At 38.6% G+C, this 24,664-nt stretch overlaps 1 protein-coding gene across 2 annotated transcripts in view; it reads right to left on the reverse strand.

Annotated features, from left to right (window-relative positions):
• Positions 1 to 3,027: 3,027 nt before the first annotated feature.
• The window catches only part of LOC144008020 (uncharacterized), an 89,467-nt gene continuing 67,830 nt past the window's right edge, over positions 3,028 to 24,664 (reverse strand). For both annotated transcript variants that reach the window (XM_077508053.1, XM_077508054.1), the window contains exon 8: positions 3,028 to 3,166. The gene's annotated coding sequence lies outside the window, so the exon portion shown is untranslated. The remainder of the gene's footprint in view (positions 3,167 to 24,664) is intronic.

Raw genomic sequence — 24,664 nt, forward strand, 5'->3', positions numbered from 1 at the left:
TAAATACTTGATGTAGAATACACTGTAAACATACTACAGTATTGTGACATGACAATAATAATAGAGACTAAAGGATATAAACCGTGCAATTCCACCTTACACTTGCCAAACTACAATGTCAGCACAAGAAGATCCCTGATAAATGAAGATACATCTTGATGAAATGATTTTGCTTGCCATTGGGCTTCCTAATGGAATTTTTGAGTAAATCCATAGTGTTATGAAGTAATTGATTAAAGAGTCTAAAAAAATCAATGTGTGACCTTCCAAGCAGTCAATGAGTAGTACTAGTCATGTAAAATAAATGTACTCGTTCAAGGTCACAGACGCACTACTTCGACGGGTTCACATAGTTATACACAAACAATAAACTACAGACGGTGATATGCCACTTCAATAGATCATGACAAATAATACAATGGAAATGAATTGAAACTATTAAAACAAATGGTTTTAACGGTTTATTTATTAATTTATTTGTTTATTAAAGGGCTATCAGTTCAATAAAATTTGTAATCGTAATTAATTGCATGACTTCCATTATTAACTCATGATTAACCGCAAATTAATCGCACATTTTATATTAGTTCAAAATGTACAATAAAAGGCTTTTTTTTCCTCTGTGTTCCTCCACCTTTCTTCCACAATGGACAAGTTTATATAATACAATAAAAGTAACATTTTAAAGTCAAGGTTACTATTTTTAAGGATTTCAACAGTCAGTGAAGACGTTGTTTTTTGTTACATCCCTCTTCATCCATATTTACACAGAAGGATGAAAGGTAACAGTAATAATGAAAACTGTAACTAACAAATCTTTAATAAATACCGTAAACACACGTTTATAACACGCATGCATCCCCAAACGAACGACATTCAGGGTCAAGGAAGTGGGCTTGCACAGCCCACAGAGAATGCCACCGAGGTTAAGGACACACACAGCAGAGGCGATTGTCTATCTGTTTTGGTTCTCTGAGCTATTCCCTTATTTTCACTCCCACTTCCATCCTAAGCATCTGACCTTTCCTCCATCATTCCTCCCCTACCTCTTGACCCTCCCCTCACAGGGAAGGAGGAAATGAGGAGGGGAGGAAAGCGCGAGACATAAAAGAGACAGCGGGCAAGACTGCAAATAATCATGCTGGCGTAAGAAACCAGGGTTGGGTGAGTGAATGTGAAAGGCTGAGGGGGAGGAGCAGGAGAAGTCAGGGAGAGTCAAGGTGGGAGTGAGACAAAATCGTTTCTCCTACGCTCCCTCAATTCTTTTTTTTTTTTTTTTTGGTCAGGTGTGCAAGAAGTGCTGATGACGAATGACTATTATTTTGTTGGACTACATGTGTTGGAGTGTTATTTATTTATTTTTGCTTGTTTTATATTATTTCCCAGTTGTTAGAATATTGCATCATTGGAAATTGGAAAGCATTCAATATTTAGATTTTATTTAAGTTATATATTTCCTAATACAAATAGAAGATTAATGGTTTGACAACCATTAATCTTCTATTTGTATTAGGAAATATATTACAATGACAATGACGTTGATGCTAATCCTTTAATTACAAATTAAAATGTTTTTCAAGCTGTCATTCAAGGTAAGTATACACAGTGAATATTTTATTTCTAAGAGTTTTGGAAAGGTGGAAATGCAAACTTGAGTTCATCTTTTAGATTGGGGGAGTTACTGTAAAAAGAAAAAAAGAAAAAATAATCATATTTCTCATCAATTCATACTTTTTTCAAAATGTGCTTTGTGTTGTTTTGCCCTTCATTGTGAAATAACACTGTGATGTTGCCAGAGGAGAACATTGCAGGTGGCTGCCAAAACCAAGGAGGCCCATTGCTTCAATGAGGGCTTCAAAGTAAAAACTAGAGAGCAGAAATCTGGCAGCTCAGTTGCATCACGGGTAAGGTTTCGTCAGTACGCTTTGGGTTCACGCAAACGTTTCGATTAAAAAAAAAAAAAAAAAAGACAACAAAATCAGTCAAAAAGAAAAGAACGGTGTATTACTTTTGTTTTTGTCATGAGGTGATGTCTTGCAATTCTGCGTGCACCTCGAATGAATTCCATAAACCGTAGTTTTACAGATTGTTTACTTATTCAACAGAAGTTTGGGAGACACTGGCATTAGTACGGAAGAGGATAAGAATAAAGTCAGAATTCTCACTTTAAAGTCTCTTCACTCCTTCCTCTCTTCACTGGCCCTAATCTCATTCTATTCATTGTGTTTTCTTTTTTTTTTTTTTTGCCTTTGTTCCATCTCAGCTGGATTACTGTAATGCACTTATTTTGGAATCAGCCAGTCCTCCCTGCAGCATCTCCAGCTTGTCCAAAGTGCTGCTGCTCATCTCCTTACTGGTGCCCGTAAGAGGGAACACATAACCTCTATCCTGGCCTCTCTTCACTGGCGGCCCGTAAAATTTAGAATCCACTTTAAGATTATTCTATTTGTTTTCAAATCTCTCAATGGTCTTGCCCCACTTTATCTCGCCGAGCTCTTGCACTCCTACACAACTGCCCGGTGCCTCAGGTCAGGTCAGGTTATTCACTCGCCTACTTCTTATTTATTTACTGATGTAAAATGTAACAACTTGTATTCGCACAAAATGTTTGCTTTGTTCTTGTTTTGTTACCTTATTCTTTACTGCAAAACTGATATTTATGTTTATGTACAGCACTTTGTATACAGCAATGCCTGTTCTTAAAGCGCTTTATAAATAAAGTTGAGTTGAGTTTTACAGGAGCCAACGCTTGCTTTCTACATCTTTGCTCTATATTCTCACACACAAAAAATCCAACATGCCCTGTCACCCAAAAACACTGCCTCGGGCTATTTGGGGCTTCTTGCACAGAAGGCCTAAACAGCTGGCAAGACAACTGTCAGCCATCCCAAAAAAGGGGCCACTCTGTAATTCACTTTCATTTTCTCCTAACGTTCTTTGAGCGGAAGATGATGCGGGAAGAAACAGGTGTCACATGCATAAGCGACAGAATTGAATCTGATAAACACATTTCCCCCCTCTGTGATCCGAGCACTGTGTTCGACGCAGCTCGCGCCGCTTGTGTCAAGAGAAAATATTCCTACCCTTTTTGTCGAGATCAATGTCCATCTCCATATCAGTCCCCCTCGTCTCACCGTCGCCCTCGCAAGGTGTAGAAAGATCAATCCTGAAAAGGAGAAGAAATTAGAATCGAGCGGGGAAGCCTCTCATTGTAAATGTCCCAGAGGAGAATGTGAAGGGTAAAATTAGTTGTGTTGGGATACTGGGGGAGGGAGTTCACAATCGATGCGCAAATACAACTCATTTCAAGTACAGTACAAGATTAATTAACAAACAAATGAAAGTGCTCGAGGGTGCGTTGGCGCCGATCTGCAAGAAAATTGATCCAAAGTGGATTCTAAGATGGTAAAAGAAGGGATTGAGATCCTTTCAACTGACACTGAAGTCCCTGCGCCACCATTGTGGGATGGAATGCAGCTGACTCCCAGCCAATCGAAGCGGCTCCCCCTCATTACCATTAAAATCAGGGGCGTGGAAGCGCACACATGATTGACACTGAGGAAACAGACATCAACTCCGAGATGAGATTGGCGCGTGCAAAGTGCGTTTATGCGAGAAAACTACAAGATCTCCCTTTGCGAATGATGTCGTCGATCATGCATGTGACGTGGGCAATTGGAGACCACCTTGCAGTTGACCATAGAGCAACAAATCTGTCTGTCTGCGCCTTAATCAAATCCACCAAAACCGCATTACACGCCACCATTTAGACCAGGCTTTCCCAATCTTGGTCCTCAAGGTCTGGAGTCCTGCAGGTTTTGGATGGCTCTGGCCTCCAACACAGCTGATCAGGATCGTTATCAGGTTTGTGCAGAGTTTACTGATGAGCTTATTATTTGAATCAGAGGTGTTGGAAGATACAGAAACATCTAAAACCTGCAGGACTCCGGCCCTCAAGGGCCACAAGTGCACTAAAAAGAGAATTGTTGAACTAATTTAAGATTGCAAATTGAATTGCTGACCAAATATTATTATTATTATTGTTATTATTATTATTATTATTTAATTCATTAAACTTAATACTTTGGATTGTTGTTACTTTGGATTAACTTAATTCAAGTGAATATATTGAATTTTGAACTCATAATTCATTACTTAATATATTCACTTTGAACTAAATTCAATCGTGTGTTACAAATTGAAGCAATTTTTTTTTTTTTTTTTTTTTTTTTTTTTAAGTTGGTCAACAATTCAATTTGTAATCTTAAGTTCGTTCAACTTAGTGTGGGGAAAGCCTGATTTCGACCTACTTTTTTTTGTGAATTTAAAATCAAGTCAACTTTTTGTCACCCAATTGCCGGAGGAATGGTAGCCCGAAAATAAAAACGGCATGAAAATGACGATGCACCCGTTTTTACGTCGCGCGTACAAAAATTCCACTGGCAAATATCTTTTAGATGCATTGAAGGTAATTGAATGCAAGTATTTTAAGCATAGAGACTCTCGGAGGATTTAGAATATGCATAAATAAATGTAGACAACAATAGACAACTAAAAACTACAGTATAGGAGATTCAAAAAGAGAGTGGAAGCCCTTTGGAGTGGATTTCCACCCTGCAATTTACAACCTTTTAACATTCACTGATAGCAGGTGTCAGAATAGCACAACTGTGAGCCTGTTTTGAATTATTGACTATCTATTGTAATTCAGTGGTTAAGCCAGCGCTTAATACTGGCCCGAGGGCCAGCTATCTTACCCAGGGTCCAGCGAGGGCACTGCACTGAGCTACGCTATTGTCTTTGATTGACTTATAGATTATTTATACCTTAATACCTGCAGCCAGAACTCGCCAGCGTCAGACTCCTGCCTGTCAGTTTCCCTGCCAGCTGGAGAGAGCTTTGTCTGACTGACTTTTTGATACCTTTTCATAACAGGCCTCTTTCTCTCTCTGCATGGGTGAGGGTGACGGGGCAGACCGAGGGGGAATAAGTAGAATGGATAATATAATGATTAAAGGGGATAAGGAGAAAGAAAAAGGGAACACCGCAGACTGCAGAAAATAATCATAGTACATGTGTGACAGCAGGTGAAAGGGGAGATTGAGAGGTGCCACAGAGAAAGGGAATGATGCAAAAAAAAAAAAAAAAAGCCCAAAGATGGACTGATGAAGACCTGAAAGAGACAGGAAATGGATTGATATTCACCGCTCATTTTGCGCTCCGTTTGACTTTTGGAAGGGAAGCAGATGTGCCGCGGTGCACACGACAGCCTCCGTAGTCGCAGAGTGATTCACAGGCTTACAGATGAATATGGAACGAGCCAAGTCCGCGACATTAGCAGGCTCATTTCCCACAGAGAGACAGATATTCAGTCAATCCGTCACTTTGCCGCCATACGAAGAGACAGAGGGTGGCGGGGAGCTTGACGCAGGGAGACGGTACCCACGGAGGATTGAAATGACAAACGAAATGAAGGTGGCTGAATGACAGTGAGGACAAGTCATATGCTTGCTAAGTTTGTTTTCTGCTGCTGTTGAAGCTGGGTTAACAAACGCATACGCGAGGTCATGTGATTCGACAACGAGTCTCGCCGAGCGCCCCGAACGATAGCCAGTGCTATGCAAAAGCTCATTAGATCTCTTATACTAATGACTGCCACCTCACGTGATTGCGCAAAGCGGTCCTTCTGCAAATAAATAAACAATTAGTTCGACTAGGCACAACCTCGCAAGAACAAAACAGATGGCCAGCACTAAGTTTTAAAATTATAAAACAAAGTACAACATCGAGACAGCTGTTGTAAGTTTTGTCTATTGAGTGCATAAAAAAAAAAAAAAACATGTTTCAAAGTCAGTCATTCATGAAGCTGCAAAGGTAAAATAAATACAATAGAAAAATAATAATAATAAATTAAGTTTAAAATAAAAGACTTTTTTTCACATAATCGCATATGATCGTATTGTGACTTTTGGATATCGTTACATCCCTACTAAGAGATTAGATTTGTTATGAATAATTCCCAGTGAGAATTGTATATTTGATTCTCAGCTAAAATTGTGGTGTCCCGGTTTTTAATTTTGAAAATTTGGTCACCCTAAACATGTGGCTAGCATCTATCTCAAAGTCAAGTGGTTTGAATCTGTGAATCTGGTCCCAAAAAAAAAAAAAAAAAAAAATCAATAAAGAAAGGTTCCAGCTCACTATCGTCAGTCTTAAACGGTATGGATTTGGATGGATGGAAATTCAGTTGTATTGTTTGACCTCATATCATGAACTTTGTAACTGAAGGGTAGCTGCAGAAAATAAAAATAAAACATGCTTTATTCTGTCCATCCATTCCAGAACTGGTCACTAGCCAATTGCAAGATTTCACAGCTAGTGTGGCCACAAAGGAACTCCCTTAATACATATTCCTTAAGTGTTGTTTTTATATGAAACTATGCACCTCACATTGTACATGAGTGTGAATATCAGTCACTCCACCCACTACTTAGCACTTAGTCTGTGCCTTCCGTGACAATTTGAGCATCCACACTCAACGGCGAAGCCAAACATGCCGCCCACTACCGCCCTCTTATCACCTTTTCAAAAGTTATCACACACTTTTTTTTAATGAATATTAAGAAGTACAAAAATGAGATAATATTTAAGTCAACAAATCTAAACTGAGAGCCGTATCCATGCAGTTGATAAACAGCAAACGCATGGTCCGAAGCCAACGAGGTCGAGCCAATGCAGTACTTTACGGCCTCTCAAACTTGACTGTTAATCTTTATGACAGTGTTTACAGCTCAAAAGTCACCCATAGGTTGCGCTGTTTATGACTCTCACTCTTACAAACACTATTTCACTAACTTCTAAGCCACCGTGCAGTCCGTCCTGCAAGAGAAAATCACAAAGGTCGACACCGGGGGTCTGCAACCTTCGGTTCTGGAGCCACATGTGGCTCTTTAGTCTCTCTCCTGTATCTCCCTATGGATCCCTCAAAAAATTTGTAGAAATCAATATTCTTTATTTTTTGGTTTTTAGATCGAATATTCATTAAATGTATTAATGATTAAATTAAAAAGATTTATACTAAAAAAACAACAACAACAAAAAGTTCAGGAAAAGAGGAACCTAAAAATGTTCTAAACGGGACCATAGAATGACCAAAAAGGAAGAGGAAAGGCAGAAATGAAGTCGTCAAAAATGTCAGAGAATTGATTTAAAAGGCAGAACAGAAAATGTTCAAAAAGTAACCATAAAATGCCCAAAAACAAAAGAAGAAAAGCATCAACATAAAACATCTTTTGAATTGCCAAAAGTAAAAAAAATAATAATTTAAAGACAGAAAAGAAAATGTCCAAAAACTAAAGAAGAAATCCACCAAAATACCATAAAATGTACACAAAATTCAAAACAGTGTCAGAAAATAGAGAGCAAAAAATGGCAGGAAAAAAAATGTCAAAAACAGCCATAAAATGTCCAAAAAAGGACAAAGGGAGGCAGAAAATGAACATATGCCCATAAAATTGCCAAAAAATGTGAGAAATGACAGAAAGACAGAAAAGTCTAAGAATGTATGAAAAATGAAGTCTGAAAAATTACTTGAAAAAAAAACAGAAGACGAAAAGTACACAAAAATGAATCTTCTACGTATTGGACCCTGCATATTTTTCTGTTATGTTACATCTCTTAACACGCTGCTTCATTCATCACACTCTTCAAATGTTTTGTGCCACCAGACAGATTTTTTGTTTTGTATTTGGCACAAAATGGCTCTTTTGACAGTAAAGGTTGCAGACTCCTGGTCTGCACAAAAGGGCAAGAAAACATACTTCAGATTGTTTATTTTGCTCAATGAACAAGGTCAAATCCTTTTAATATGTAAATGTAACTAACTTGGGTATTTATAAACTAATAAAAACTGATCCTGCCTGGTTCCGTGGCTTACAACCCAATTTTCAGAAGTTGATGATTCTAATTCTGGACAAATTTTAACTGCCAGTATCGTGAACATTTTTCAGTCCTATTTACAGCACTCAATTTCAATGAATCCGATTATTAACTCTTGTACGGCATACTCAGCAGTAATGGTCTCACCATATGGCAGCAGCGCTTGCACAGCCAAGTAACCGAATATGTCACAACCCCAAACATGTCACAGTTCTCCACCTCCTTGCACTCGAATCCGCAGCTTACAGTTTGCTGCTCTGCAAATGATAAGAGACACACCAGTCGCACAGTATAATAACAGACATCAGATCTTGCCTCGCCATATGGTACTGACACGAAGCCGAGGGTTGCTATGCTACAATGCCAACTCTGATGTGCTGGACAGCGAACGTAAGCAGAACATTTGTTTTTGTTTGATGAGGATAGAGTGGGCACACTTTGTTTCAAATGGGGGGGGGGGGGGGGGATGATAATTAGATAAGGAGAGTTGAACTTCAATGTGCCATTGACTCGCGCGGTGAATTGAAAATCATTTACGCCCCCGCGCTGCCTCAAAATGTTTACCTCACATCGACTACTCAGGGAAATTGAGTAGAGTGCAGATGGAGAAACAAACAAAGCAATACAAGCAAAACATAACCTCGCAGGTGAAGGTAAATATCAAGCAACAATGCTATCCTCAAATCTCAGCAGCTCTATTGAAGCCAAAGCGAGACCTGGGTTGTACGATGCTAGCAGACCTGTCAAGTACGGCTGTCTGCAACTCCATCAGTAACACCTCTTGACACATTTAAGTATGCTCTTCCTCACTCCGGGCCTACATCACGCGCTACACTGTCGAGGATGATAAACACACTTAAGACGAGGCAGTTTATGCAAGAGACTGGAATGGAAGAAAGATGCTGCAAAGAGACAGGAAAAAAAAATGACTCAACAGTAAGAAGCTGAATGGGAACGATAAGGACGTGTAGGTGAGAGGATGAGGACGACAGGAGACACACGTGGGTTCGGCTTTCCTGCTCTGTTCTGCCTTAATGTGGATGTTTATTGGAACTGACAGTCCAAAACCTTGCTGTTCCATTTCAGCACATACTAAACAACAACAACAAAAATCCAGAAAAGAAAAACAATGGCAGTATTTGAAAGAGGAAAAAAAGAATGTTTTTGAAGTATGTTTTGGGTATGTAGCGCAATACTACTTGGATTTTGTGTTTAAAACTAAATGAAAATAAAAGAGACTTAATAAGCTATAACTGGAACTAAATAAGTATGCATTTTTATGGACCAATGAAGACAAGACGAGGCTAAAAACTATGGACATTTTAGTTGATTTAACTCTGACTGCCAAAAACGTTTAATAACGATTAGTAAAATCACGACGTATGCCGCCATAAGCAGTAAATGACGTCAACTTTTTTTTTTTTTTTTAAACTGCCTGTTCAATGGATTGTGGAATCAAAAACACTAACTATGGCCAGCAGATGGCAGAATTTTATCTCTTTTCAATGGGCTGCCGGTATACGAAATTACAATGAAACATGACGGAATCTGATGAAATAGAACGTTTTCAAGGATGATGTGAATGATCAAAGCCTTTGTCATATCAAAGTTTGTTTTTGATAACATGCGGCAGTAAAAGAGTTAAAAAAAAAAAAAAAAAGACAGAAACTGATATGATCTAATAGCCACTAAAGCACAGTGACACAACCCCTTTCACAGCATCCACAAACGTACGGCACGTACAGGAGATGGATTCACAGTGAAAGGTTAAAAGTAGGGATGTTCAATACCACTTTTTTTCAGAACGATACCGATACCCAGCCCCTCAGTACTCACCGATACCGATACCGATACCAACTGCCGATACCAGTAGTACATTTTGACAAATAAAATAAAAAAATCACTAAAAGATATTTTTAAACAAATATATTTCCTTTAATTTTGACAAAAAAAAACAGCACAGTCACTCTTCAATAGTCTTAACGCTCAAAATAAAACACAAAAATGCTCTTTTAGTTTAAGATTCACAATTTTGAAGTATTTCCAAACCGGTGAAGTTTTGGTGAAAAACTGCTGCAAGCTAGCGCCACTTACAGGCAAGGAGGACTCACTTACCGTCTTCCCCCTCTGCCATCGGTCGCTTGTACTCGTCTGCGTCACGGGTACTCGCCCATCCCTACTTAAAAATGAAAGGAACTAAATGTGATAAACTAGCAGCTAGCAAGCATGATTTAAACTGATTAAAACAGACAAAATTTTGAAATGGCTCATAAAATTAGAACTTCATCTTAATATTTTGGAAATTCTACACCACAGAAATCCAACTACAGTACTTTATAATCTTTTATGGCCCTTCGAGATCAAAAACTAATTTTAGCGCAGTAATATTACTGGTTTGCCTTTCCAACTTTTAGTGCCCGGAAAAACAAGCTGTTTAAATGTACCGTTTAAATAAATAATACGTGTGCAGAGAAGTTGTTTACTTAAATTGTCGTTGGACCACTGAGTAAATGCAGTAACACTTAAGCTTTCCCTTTTATATAATCATGTGATGTGTATTTGTGATTATGCCTCTAGATGCTGGCCACACCACAAAACAGCATTTGTGTTTTGCTCAAAAACAATCTATATGGTAAATTCTAGTCTGTGTTTTGGAATCTGAAGGGAGAAGTGGCCGAAACCATTCAAACAATCTGAGATATTCATCGGGACGTCCAATCACAGTGGGCGTGATGTAAGACATCAAATGATTTGATCATTTGATATTCCATGCACTGATGTGGTCCTAATACTAACAAGAACCAGAATAGTTCATATGAAAAGAAGACCGGGAGAGTTCTTCCCTCACATTTGTACCATAAAGGCATTCAACCGCCACTTTAAAAAGGTCAGAATAAAAGAATAAAAATCCTTGGACTCTTTTCCCTGTTCAAATCTCATCTCTGTGGCTCCCATTACGACCACCCCAGAGGAAGTTGATGTGACGTTAGCATAGCCTCCCATTCAAAGCCAATTTGAGAACTCTGCATGCTGCAGCACCTGCTGATCCGGTCAACCTCCCAATAGTGCGGCCATTTTCTCCATGGGATCACCTAAGTAAATATCTCACTTAGTTCTAACAGCTATGCCATTACAATAGAGACTTCGTACAGAATCCGGAAAGTGTAGCCCTCTGCAAAGGCTTGAAATATGGCTTGAAAAAATAGAAATAGAGCACACATGGTTCTGGTCTTCCATTGAATACACAAACAAAACAGAACCAACCAACATTAGCATCAATACTCTGACTATAGCCACAACAGTGTCGCATCGCAACTCTGTATAACCTTGGGTGCTAACTGGCTCTCATAAGCCTGCTAAATCATACACATACGCAAGCTTTTTATAGGAATTTCATAATTTAAAAAACGGACGCTATAATTTCACTAAAAACCAAATATACACTACATTTTCCCCAATTTAATTGCTAGTCAATCTGGTGACCAGTGGTTGTGTTACTTTAGCTAATGCTAAATGCTACCTTGTTTGACAGTAGGGATGCAACAATCTCCAAACATCTCGATATGATATCACAATATGAAGCTCACGATATGATAATTATCACGATATTGTGGGGAGTTTGGCGATATTTAAAAAAGGTCACAATATTGTAAAAACAAAAAAAACAAAAAACAAAAAAAAAAACATTCTTTGTGATGCAAACGCTCACATGCCATATTCATGAGCACGCACACCTTTTTGTTTTGCAGCTTTCCATCCTTCAACTGCGAGACAGCGAACGTTGCTTGAATGAGACAACAAGGGGGAGACAGGACACCTGACAAGAAAATGAAGGGAAGTGGTAGAGCGAGGACTAATATTAGAGGGGAGAGGGAGAGAGAGAGAGAGAGAGAGAGAGAGAGAGAGATGAAGGTGTTGCTGTGATCAGAAAGAGAGATGTTGATGAGCGTCCTGACAGCGCTCGTCTCCATCGAGTTTCACCGTCCCGACAGCTGGACAGACTGCTTATGCAGCAATACCCTTCTGTGTCTTCCGCTTTCTCCCTGACACACACTCACACACCCCCACACGCGCGTGCACCCCCACACACAGTCTGCTCATTGTGGGTCCACAGCTCATCCTCCTCTTTTCTATTCCCAACTTGTCTCCCGTTTGCCTTGTCGTGCTACCCGGCCTCCGCCAGCCCCCGCCTCCCCATCCTCTCAGCGCTATTTCTTTCTTTTTTTTTTCTTTTTTTTTCCCCCCACTCAGTCTTACCCTCAAACATTTCACATCTTTTTCTCCCCCTATCTTGTTGAGATAACTGGCCACCCTCACTCCCTCACCGGCACCCTCCCTTAACACGACCAACCCTTCCACACTACCTCGATTCTCTCTCCCGTCGCCCTGTCATTCAGGGTAGATGTCTTTTTTTTTTGTGGACTATGATAGAAAGAAAATGGAATACCCATTCACTTTCTATTGATGAGTTACATCATATATAGTAGAGATTAGATTACACTAAGATATTTTACCTGCCAAATATGTATATATTGCCCCACTAGTTGTGGATATAGCTCTTTTTAGCCCAAAATAATATTCAAAAACCCTGACTTCAACCCCATTGAACACCTTTGGGAGGACCTTGACAGAGACTGTAAGCAAGTCAACTTGTCGAGCGAGATCCATCTGGATGACGGTCAAAATTATATACTGTTGAGTATTTTAATACTCGATTAAAGAGTTGATTATTTTGGCGGTACAACAAATATGTACTAATTTCCCTTTATTAACTACCGTAATGATGCTTCGGTGACTGGTTTGATCTATAACATGACCGAAAACAGGAAAAATGTTTGTCTTTGTTTTCCAAAATAAAAGCTTTTTTTTTTTTTAAGTTTGATTCAACCAAGATAACTAGTCTGCTTTCATGGACGACTAAATAAATATGAGAAAATTTAAATGACGATTAATTTTATAGTTGATTATTTATCAAATAATCAATTGTTGCACCTATATTATATACAGTAGGGATGTAACAATATCCAAACATCACGATACGATATCACGATATGAAGGTCATGATACGATAAGTATCACGATATTGTGGGAGGGGCGTTGGCAATATTTAAAAAAAGGTTAAAAAAAAGACCTCATACCAAAAAAGCACAATATTGCGCTTTTGTACATAACAGCAATGCATATAAACCACCTACAATTTCTAATAACAATATTGAGGCGCTTACTTGCTAATGCCCGCACACATTGAGTTCCTTCACTTTTGATCGCTTCACAAGCAAATTAGGTTTCCCTTCATCTGACAATTGGTACAATTTTAAACAAAGAAGGCCAAAACATCCCTAATAAAAATTGAATTGCACTAATAAACTGTCCACCAGAGGGTGCTAGAACTGCACAAAAAGAAATCAACCTGACTTTTTTAACAGATGTGTTCCTTTTAAATACTGTGAACATGACGACATTGTGGCAGTTTTAATATAAAGGATATTGCCCTTATCGTTACATCCCTAAAATACAGATGTTCTTTTCTTTTTTATTTGGAGATATGTACTATTCACAAAGAAATTAAGAGAATCTGTCTTAAAATCTTGTAATCCATCTTTATTGCAATGTATTGATCAGAAAAAAATGTGTCCCACATTAAAATGGCGCAGTCAACCAATCCATCATGGCAAAAGCATAGTAAATATTGTACTCTATGTTGAAAAAACAACTATACTGGTAGGGTACTTAGAAAAAAATATATACATACCGGTACATAAGAAAAGTAACAAAAACTATATTTCAAGCAACAATGTAACCAGAAAACATACTATAAAATAAGCATGCTCTAAGCATCGTTATATTTTTTTGTAATCAAATTTAAATATCCCTGAAAAAGGTTGTTTCTTGCTTTTGTATCTATCTGTAACAATTCAAGCGATAACATGGATCCCAGTAATGCAACTGACAAAACCGCAACCGGATAAGCTCCCCTTGCTTTGTTGTGTGGACTCCAACTTGTAAACAACGTTTATTTGTGCTGCTACATCCTGTTGAACTGTGTCGCAGTGGATGTGAAACGCACGTTGCTTTTGTAACCCACGCGGACGACATTGAGCTCAAAGTTTTGTTCAGCAGGAAGAGACACCATTACACCTGTCCTCAAATTACTGCTTTCACGGCACACATGAATTCAATTTATGGTTCTCTTAAGCTTGACCTTGCCGCTTGTGGAAAACTGATCAGCATCCTCTCGGGGGAACTATTGTCAGAGGGGCTGATGCCATTCAGAGGGTAAAATCCAAATCCAGTCAAGTTGCCTTTGGGCTTCTTGGTTCTGAGAATGTCACTTCGAGAAGGGCAATTTGCATTTGCTTCCCCTTGTTACCCTTAGATGAAGAAATAATCTACAGTTATAGTACTGAGGACTGAAACATTTCATATTCTTGATATTGTCCTTGGAATCGTCAACAGTTGATCGTGATACAGAATCAGTGAGTGCTGCACACTCAGCGGAAACCGCCGCCTTGAGCTTGTAACATATTCCTCTTCCTCTCTGAAGATTTGAACCCTGTCAGATCTCGGACTCGGAGATGACCTTGGGTTCATCGTTGCAGAAGTGCTGACCGGGTATGAATGGTACAAAAAGCGTTTACTGGTGGCTGGAGTGCTGCTTCTCTGTGGTTCACAATGTCCTTCAGAAGTCTTGAGAATGAGGTGCAAGCAACCAAAAGAAGATTGTGTTCTGATCATGCCAATGAAAATAGATAAGCAAAATACCGCTGATTAGCTGTAGAAGGGGTTGGGTTTTATAAAAATTGAATAATCGACATTGAATCGTGCCCTGCGATTGGTTGGCAACCAGTCCAGGGTGTCCCCCGCCTACTGCCCAGAGCCAGCTGAGATAGGCGCCAGCAGCCCCCGCGACCCTTGTGAGGAATAAGCGGTCAAGAAAATGGATGGATGGATGGACATTGAATCGATTTTACTTTTGAGCCTGATATTGATTCATAAAACCAGGAATCAATTATTTTAATATCTCTTTTTCCCATAAATTCATAAGAAAATAGAATTTTCAAGGGAATTTTCTTTGTTTATTATTTTCAATAGCAGATTGAAATGAAGTGAGTCAAATCATATCGAAAACAATCAAAATCGAATTGAACTGAACTCTTGTGAATCGAAATTAGAAACGCGATACCCAGGTCCTAGTAGAAAGACTGTAGTAAGAAAAGCTGATGATACGATTGGACTCATTTAACACATTTGCGGCAACTTGTTTGTGCAGTCTCAATTGTGCAGCTCCCAACCGATTAGTAAAATCCTTTTCTCTTAATTTCATTTAACCAAAAGAAGCCGAGAACCACAGCGCGGAGCTAGCCGGTTTACCGGTATACCGGTTTAAACCGTAACAAATACCGGTTTAAATCGTAATTATTTTTTGTTTTTTTGCTTTTTCTTTCTTTAAACGATTCAATTGCATCAAATCGAGCCATATTCAAACACACTTTGAAATATAGCAATAATAGATCGAGATATGTATTGAATCACAGTCCTGACAAGTTCATTCACAAGTATATAAAATGACAAAAGTTCCTCTTGAATTGAGCCGTACCATATCAAATCGAATTGTAATCCCACCGAGTTTAACCGAATCGTTCCACTTACAAATCAAACGGTCCTCAAATCATTTTGCACCCCTCGTATTGAAAAACATCGAGTCACCGTAATTCATCGCAGCCTGGAAGCTTCAGCGACCACTAATGAGCACAAGCGATATTTGCATCAAGTCGTGAATTGCTCGTGATAAAAACCCCAGATGGTCGTCATGTGAATCGGTCCAAACACGCTAATCTTTCAGGCCGTGTCATTGTCTTCTGCTATAGTTTGCAGTTTGCTGTACACGAGGTTATGCTGACATAAGTATGGGATGCATTACCTTTTCCCTGCGCATTGTCCAACTCTATTATGTAAATGAGCTCCTCTTCTATTGGACATGCTCGTGTTCGCCGGCGCGGGTGGCTGCAGGCCAAGCCGACATACACAACCCTTATTTACATTTCCTCTTGTCAAATGTAAATGTATCGTTTCCATGCTTGCCGTGCACGCGTTCTTGTGGCGGCGTTAACGGTTGAGTGCAATTGCGGCTTGCACACAAGGACATTTAGAGCGATTACGGAAGACAAAGGACAGCGACTGTGCCTCAAAGTATTGATGGTTCCCAGGAGAGACATACATGCCATATGCCATGCTCCCGTGCCTGCTTAACCACTTCCATGGATGATAAACAAATTTTTCCCTCTCTTTCGTGTCTTGCATGATTTGGTGTTATGGATGTGTTATGTAGGCTGATTTACCGGCACAACAACAACAACAACAAAAATCCACCATTGGTTTCCCTTCATGACAGTGAAGATATCCACACAGCTGTGGCATTTTTATATTTAGTTTTTTTAATGAAGGTAGCTTCGGATAACACAATCTCACCCAGGGGACTGCTTGTTTGGGAATAATTATCTCTTGCAGATGGCAGAAAGAGGGGAAAAGAACAAGGAGGGAGAAAGAAGAGATGTATGATTCATGAATGGAGGTCTCGATGATAGATAAAGTAGTCAAATATGCTGTGGATGAAAGTTTTGGGAGACCTGGCAATTAACACTGGATAGATTTGAACTGAAGAATGGCTTTATTGTCATTGAACATGCACAAGTATGCAGAAGGATTATAAAAGTTGGAGATTTTTCATTATGGTTCGTTTTTATTTCTTTTTTCTTTTTCAATTCAATTAGTTTTAATTAGGTTTTTAGAACAGGTTTGTGGTATGACTATTCAAGGTTATTGGGTCATTATGTTGTTAGTTGATGTGCAGTTACTATGTCCTTTGTGATGAAGTTTTCAGTTGCTATGTTCCTTAATTGTCACTCTTAGGGCCTGTATTTTAGGTTCTGTATTTGTGACATTGTATTGTTCTGATGTTGACGTCAGCTGTTATGCAGCTACTACTATGTCCCTTGTGATAATAAAGTTGTCAGTTGCTATGCAGTTATGCCCCTTGTGGTGATGAAGTTGTCAGTTACTATGCTGTCGCTATGTTCCTGTAATTGTCACTCTTAGGTCTTGTATTTTAGGTTCGGTGTTTGTGGCATTGTTACGATGTTGACAGTTGCTGTGCAGTCGCTATGTCCTCTGTGATGATGCAGTTGTCAGTTGCTATGTTCAGCATTGTATTGTTCTGATGTAGACATCAGCTGTTATGCAGCTGGTATGTCCCTTATGATAATAAAGTTGTTAGTCGCTATGCAGTTACGTCCCTTGTGGTGATGAAGTTGTCAGTTGCTATGCTGTTGCTATGTTCCTGTAATTGTCACTCTTCGGTCTTGTATGTTAGGTTAGGTTTGTGATGTTGACAGTTGCTGTGCAGTCGCTATGTCCCTTGTGTTGACGAGGTTGTCAGTTGATGTGCAGTTACTATGTCCCTTGTGATGATGAACTTGTCAGTTGCTATGTCCCTTGTGATGATGAAATTGTTAGTTCATGTGCAGTTGCTGTCATTTGCTCTGCCATTGCTATATCCCTTTTGATGATGACGTCAGTTGCTATGCAGTTGTGCCCTATAAGTGTCACTCAGGCTTGGATTTAAGGTTCTGTGTTTGTGACTCTTATTTTGTCATATATAAGCCTTTATTCAGCACAAAGCAACATAATAACATAAATCAAATCAAGTTATGTCTTGTTGTGTTGAGTTAAAATCTCTGACTGAGGTCCCCAAATTTTCTTCCGACAGATGAAGGTCAGAAACGGAAAAGATGACATGCAACTCTTTCATTCTTCATCCAAATTCCGCCATTCAATATTCATTATTCAGCTTCCACACGCACATAAAAACTGAGTTTGAGTTTTATTGACGTAGAAGCTGATTAAATGAAACTATTAGAACAAACAATGGAACAAAGAGGACATCAGATTTGGGATTAAATCCAGGTCATGTTTTTGGATGCGGGACAAGCAGCTGAATAGATTTTACTGTTGTGCAGCAGCTCGATGTGTATATTCTATTTAACCCACCTGACTGCAGTGTGTGTAATAGCACGCTACATTGGCTTATCTATTGAGGCTGACCAAATACAAATCTAACCAAAGCAAACTGCATCAATCCCCTGCTGCTGCTGCTGCCGTTTCCCAAACACGGGTGCGCATGCAACGCACTCAAATGTAAATGACTGCGGATTCACGCTGATGCAATGAAATGCCAATACCCTGACTGATCCAACCATTGCCTCTTAACATTTTATTTCCTTCAACACATACCCCCACCCACTCTATCGGTTTCCTCTTTCAATTCTGCCCTCTCTTACCGGGGCATCTCTGTCTTTTCAAGCTACTTTAAGAATGCTGACGGAGCCAATAAAGAGGGATGGATCAATGCTATGGATTCATCTTGAGACGAAGACCACTTCAAAGCCAGAGCAGAGAAGAGGTCAGAGAAGAAGGTAAAAACGATGATGTAGGAAATACGGTGGAAGGAACACGGACAAGAGGAAGCGGAAAAGATCGTACCATATTGAATAAGTTAGCGTTACGTTTCTAGAAGTGTCTGGTACTTTGGCACGGCTAAAACAATACAACCTAGTTGACACCTGATAACCCGTGACATCATAAAATGGCATATGAAAGAAGTACTCTTAACTGAGAACACTCCTCTTTACTGGCTTTACCCTCAGTGAAAAGCAAGAAAGTAACACGAAAAGCTATCATTTAATGTAATTCGCCTATTTTTTTCCCTTAAATTTTACCACTGGTGATTTTTTTTTCGCCATGAAATACTGCAGTGTACGGCGGTGTGGAACTGCCAGTGTGGAGTAAACGTGTTTGACTGGCAAATACGTTTGAAATGTATTTGCCAGTCCACGTCGGAACGTACATGCAAATATGTTAATGTACTCATAGGATAATTGCTAAAAATTTACATATGGGGTACGTGAATGCAGCAGTCAGTTCCCTGCAGCAATATGGGGGAAAATGACAAATGGAAATCCAGCACTGCAAACAATTAATTATAAATCATAAAAATTAAGTATAAATATACATCCATCCATCCATTTTCTTTCTTCTTTCTATATATATATATATATATATATATATATATATATTTTTTTTTTTTTTTTTTTTTTTTTTTTTTTAAACAGGCGAATGCACAGGTCAATACTCCATGGCATTATGGGAAAAAGGATTTGAACATAAGCCTACAAGTACATTTGAACATGTTGAATGTATTGAAATGTATTTAAAATGTATTGGGGGGGGGGAAACGGCATAAAGAAAATCTATAAAATACTTATTGTCCATTACATGAAACCCTGGATCTCTAGTTTTGAAATGAAAAAATAAACTACCCAAATGAGAATAAGCATTTATAGAAAATGGATGGACCGATACATTATATTAAAGTAAAAATAATTCAGCCTCCATTAGTTGTCCTTGAGTAAATTATTTAAAAAATATATATATACATTTAAGCTTTATTTATTGTCATAGTATTATTTAAATAGATATCAGCAGCTGTTTGCTTCTCTGTAAATTGTTTTTTTCTTCTGAACTGTGTAAAAGAATGCAGCATACGAAGCAGAGCACACAGAGGTGAACGCTGCAACAGCCCACGCATCGCCACTGGTGAAAAGCCCACAGCGGGTTCCAGGATACGTAACACATACGCATAATCTATCAATCATTTTCTTGGGCGAGAGCTCTGACAGTTGTTTGCACTTGTGCACCAGAAATGTAAATGATGCAGTATATGTAAAAAATAAAATAAAATGCTAGTCTAGTTCCTGTCTGATGACTCATGCAGGATTTCAATGCTCACATTTGCAAGTATGGAGATCCCCGAAGTGCACTGATAAGGAGGCATGTCTTCAAGTGAAAGGGATTACATAGGGATAACAAGCATTAAAACCAGGGGCAGAAGAGCGGAAGTGGAGGTGGGGGAAAGACAAAATCGAGACATCACCAGCACAGGATCAAGATGCGATCCTGATAAACCGACAGTATGTGAAAAGGTAGCTTTTTCGCCCACTCACTCTGCTTTTACTCGTGAGCAGCTGCTAATTTATGACACGAAAGCCTCCACCCACACCCACCACCTCCCAGTGCCTGAGGGGCACACATAAATCTACCATATCACTGTTAAAGACAAGGGCACATCAAGGACTGTAATAACCATGCACTGACCAAGTCACCCATTTTTACATACATAAAACATAAGGATTACGTTTGCTTAACTGGAAATGTGTTCGACTTGTTTCAGTATCTGGCTCGAGTTGTCCTCATTGCCACCCACATCTCACTTTTGGGCAGTGCTTCTCAATTATTTTCTGTCATGTAAGAAGAAAACAGTAAGAAGAAAACATCTGGCAAAATCCAGTAAAACAGCCGGGAGCGAACGGGATTGCTTCTGTGAAATTGGCTGGGAGTGAAAGAGTTAAGAAATATGGACCAATTTACAACAAAGAATAGCTTTATTAACTGTAACAGAAAAGATTTAAAGTGCATCTGAATTTCAAAAATAAAATTAAATCCTTCATTAAACTATAAACATTTTTTGACTGACCATGACCAAAAACTTTAACCTGCAAAACAAAAACATATAAAATAATTTGTGCTGTTTTTTTTTGCTGTGCGCATGCTCAGTGCAAACAAAGACCCTACACCACCGAGCGAATGCTCCCTGCTCACACTCTACCAATAATGAGAGCGCCACTGCCCCCTAATGTAATGGAGGTGCATTTGCACTTTATTCTAGGACAGTAAAAAAAATAAAAATAAATTAAAAAAAAAAAATTAAAAATAAAAAGCATGTTCCCCGAGGTCAAACGCGCCCCCTGGTTGGGCCCCCCCACTATTTGAGAAGCACTGCTTTAGGGGAAGAAATGTGTTTCTCAGGGCCCAAGATTGACAGTGACCCCAGGAAATCATATTTTCAACTTTGCGCCAGTGATGTGGTCCCCTGACTGTGAGTCAAACAGGTTCTGGCTCCTTATCACTGACTGGCTGTTTTTGCCAATTACAGAACAATGGGGGCCTTCAGAGCAAATCACAGGATGAATGAAGGAAGCTTCAGTTCAGGCTAATTACCAGGCTACGAAAGAATTCCAATGAGGCTGAGAGATGCAACACATGACATCACTTGGAATGTCAGATTTTGGAAAGAAGGTGAAAACAACTACAAAGGAGGAATAAAAAATAAAAAAAAAAGAGACACTTTTGCATCGTGGTGCGTGACAGAAAAGGAGAGCAATCAGAACAAAGAGGCAAAACAAAATGGATTATCGGAGTAGGAAAGGATCAGTTAATCTTATTGCGTCCCCCATCAGTGCACTTTGCCCTGCAATGTTACAGGAAACAAAGAGGAGGCAGGTCCACTATATTCCAAAACAATGTTATTGAGTCATCTTGCTGTAATCATACTGCGTGAGAGTACGTGCACGCAACTCATTTACATTCACTCCACGTGTGCACGGAACGCCGACACCGCAGGTACCGGCAAGAGTCATGCAATCAAAAAAAAAAAGAAAACAACAACAACAACAACAAATAGAAAGAGAATTAATATCAGTAGAGCGCAGACCTCCGCTGACGCCGAACAGGTTTGTCTGACTTGTTTGGTTGAGGGATCATGACATCGGATGCCATTTTGTATTTCACCGCACAACTTTGCCTCAATGTGAAGACTGTTACAGTGAAAAGCGACATCTTCTAAACCAGAGATGGGCAACTTAAATGATTTGGGGGGGCCACAATTTTTCATCAGAGCTACTGGTGAGCCACATAGGACAACACACTTACCAACCAGATTCAAGGATGGTACAAAACTGGCACAAAACAGTAAACAACAATTAAGTTCAAGAACTCATTTTGTGCATTTTTCCCCTTAAAAAAACAAACAAACAAATATATACATTAAACATATAAACATATACATTATGTCATTCCAACTCGGCAAAATATTATTTGGCCTAATCACATTGTAGTTTCGGGCAGTAGAAGACCCAGTGCAAGCGCAACAAAGCCATGTCTTCCATCTAGTGGTGAATGGTGCCATTACAACTTAAAACAGGGGTCGGCCTGTCCGAAAAATGACTCATTGGTAATTGATCATTTTAAAACGTTAATATTTGCAAAGATTTATGGCAATAGAGTTCTCGATCGGTGTCTTAATTGTAATCAATTATCAACATGTGATTCAAGCTAATTTGATCAAATTTGCTATTGCAGACGTGTGTATGAAACTGAAGAAGTAGCTCTCAATTTCAAACATATTGCTGACCCCTGACTTAAAAAAATAAATAAAATAAAATAAAAAATAAATCAAATGCAATATACATTTTCCAACAAAAACATCTATTTTTTTTAATATTGAAAAATAAAAATCTCTAACAAAAAAATTATTTATTGACTTTTTATTTATTTATTTATTTATGTACTTATTTCCAAATATAATCAAGGGGCTATACTCAGAGTGTGGTCTATCTACAAATATTGATTAGAGATGTAACGATACCGGCAATATCGTGATTTCATGATATTAAAACTTTCACAATATCGTCGTCATCATGTTTACAATATTTAAAAGCTACACATCTGTTAAAAAATAGGTTGATATCCATTTGTGCAGTTCTAGCAAACTCTGGTGGCTAGTTTAGTGCATTTTAATTTTCGTTCGGGATGTTTTGGCCCTTCTATGTTTAAAATACACTAATTGTCAGATGAAGGCGATTGTAATATGCTTGTGAAGCGAGTCAATACGTGGAGGAACTCAATGTGGGCTTACATTAGCGAGTAAATGCTTCAATATTAAGTGTTATTAGAGATTGGAGGTAGTTTATATGTATTGTTGTGTACAAAAGTACAATATTGTGCTTTTTTTTTAGTATGAGCTTGTTTTTGTTTTTTACAAATAGTGTGACTTTTTTAAATATTGCCAACCTTCCCACAATATTGTGATAATTATCGTATCGTGAGCTTCATATCGTGATAATATCGTATCGTGATATTTGGATATCGTTACATCAAAACAAATAAGCGACATACACTACAGTAAAGATCCTTTGGCCTCATATTTTTGTCGGTATTTAAAAGCTTCCCACTACAGGTTTGGTGTCATTTTCATTGCAGTCACATGACCAGTTAGCCCTTTCTTTCTCTACTTTCCCATGACACCATTTCCCTTGGCTCATGCTTGGTCTCATATCTATTTTTTTATTTTTTTTTTTAATGCAGAAAATCCAAGCATTTTCCTGTAATTAAATGTGCGCATTAATAATCACAAGTACACGTGTCACTTTAGCTCCCTTTTCATCTTCATTCTCTTCTTTGCTCTCTCTTTCTCTCACACTCGCACTGCTGCAGAGTCTGGATTAGACTCTCAACAATCAAGCGGCTTTTTGGAAGAAAAGGCTCCTAAGAGAGGGGCCGGTGGTGGTTGGGGACATCCCATCTAATGTAATTTCAGCGATGTTCCAGCGATAAATGAATAAACTCCTCACGGCATGAGGCGTAATTAATTTAGAACGTCGAAAATGAAATCAAGACGGGATCGGAGGCCAGACGGAGGAGGCGCACTGATACTTTTAAGATGACGGAGAAGAAAGATGGGTGTTATGTTCTTTGTAAACAAGCGTCTGCTGATATCGGGGTCACGGAGCATGTGAGAAGGTGACGTCTAATTATTGCCTGTGGAGAATATTGGAGCTGAAGGGCTGCTTGTGATTGGTCAAGTCAATAAGGGCAATCATCACGAACACCGCAATGGAGAGATTACATTGGAATTATATAAAAGGGTTCCTGTCTTTTTTTTTCTTTTTTTTTATACACAAATTGCTCCAGAGCAAATGAAACACGACAATTTTGTTCACATTCATGAGCGAGCTCTCATGTGGTGAGAAACATGCTCGGATCAATTACTGACTGATTTTATTTGCAGACAGGTAGGTACGACTATCATTGATGAATAACAAATAGAAAATATTGACATTTACTGTATGACTTGGGCAAATAAAAAGTGATGAAGAAAAGAGTATGTTGGAGCCAAGGAATGGAGAAGCTTTATTTTGTCAGGTTTAGACTTCGACTTAGACTTAGACTTGACTATTGATCCCTTTGGGATGGCTCCCTCTGGGAAAATTATATATCCAGCTGCAATAAGAACAGATAATAAAATAAAAAATAAATCAATCAATCATTAAATAAGGTTATTACACCAGAGATTTAATTAATAATAATAATAATAATAATAATAATAATAAAAAAAATTTTTTATCAATCAATAAATAAGGTTATTAAGGTTAAAAAACTTTTTCCAAGTTTTTTTTTACTATTTTACACCATAAACTGCACTGTATACTGTTTACCATCAATAGAAAAGGGTAGAAATAGACACTGTTAGAAGATAGAAGAATAGAAGATATCCTACCTAAAATGATGAAAAAAAAACAAAAAACAAAATGCACTTGCTTTCTTTGAACCCATGATTAGAGGCTAATACACGATGAAAAAAAAAAAAAAAAACACTCAGATTTGCGTAAATAATAATGAACAGGTCTGCTCCGAGAGAACTTTGAACACGAATGTGCTACAGAGGAAGCATCTGGGCATTTGAGTTAGCTCGGCTCCCGAGTGAGTTGCGTTCAGTTACGCTCGTTTTTTTCAGTTTGGTCGAGAGCCGATTTTTTTGGACGAGTTCTGAGAT

Source organism: Festucalex cinctus, chromosome 19, assembly GCF_051991245.1.
Source record: "Festucalex cinctus isolate MCC-2025b chromosome 19, RoL_Fcin_1.0, whole genome shotgun sequence".
NCBI classification, from domain to species: domain Eukaryota; kingdom Metazoa; phylum Chordata; class Actinopteri; order Syngnathiformes; family Syngnathidae; genus Festucalex; species Festucalex cinctus.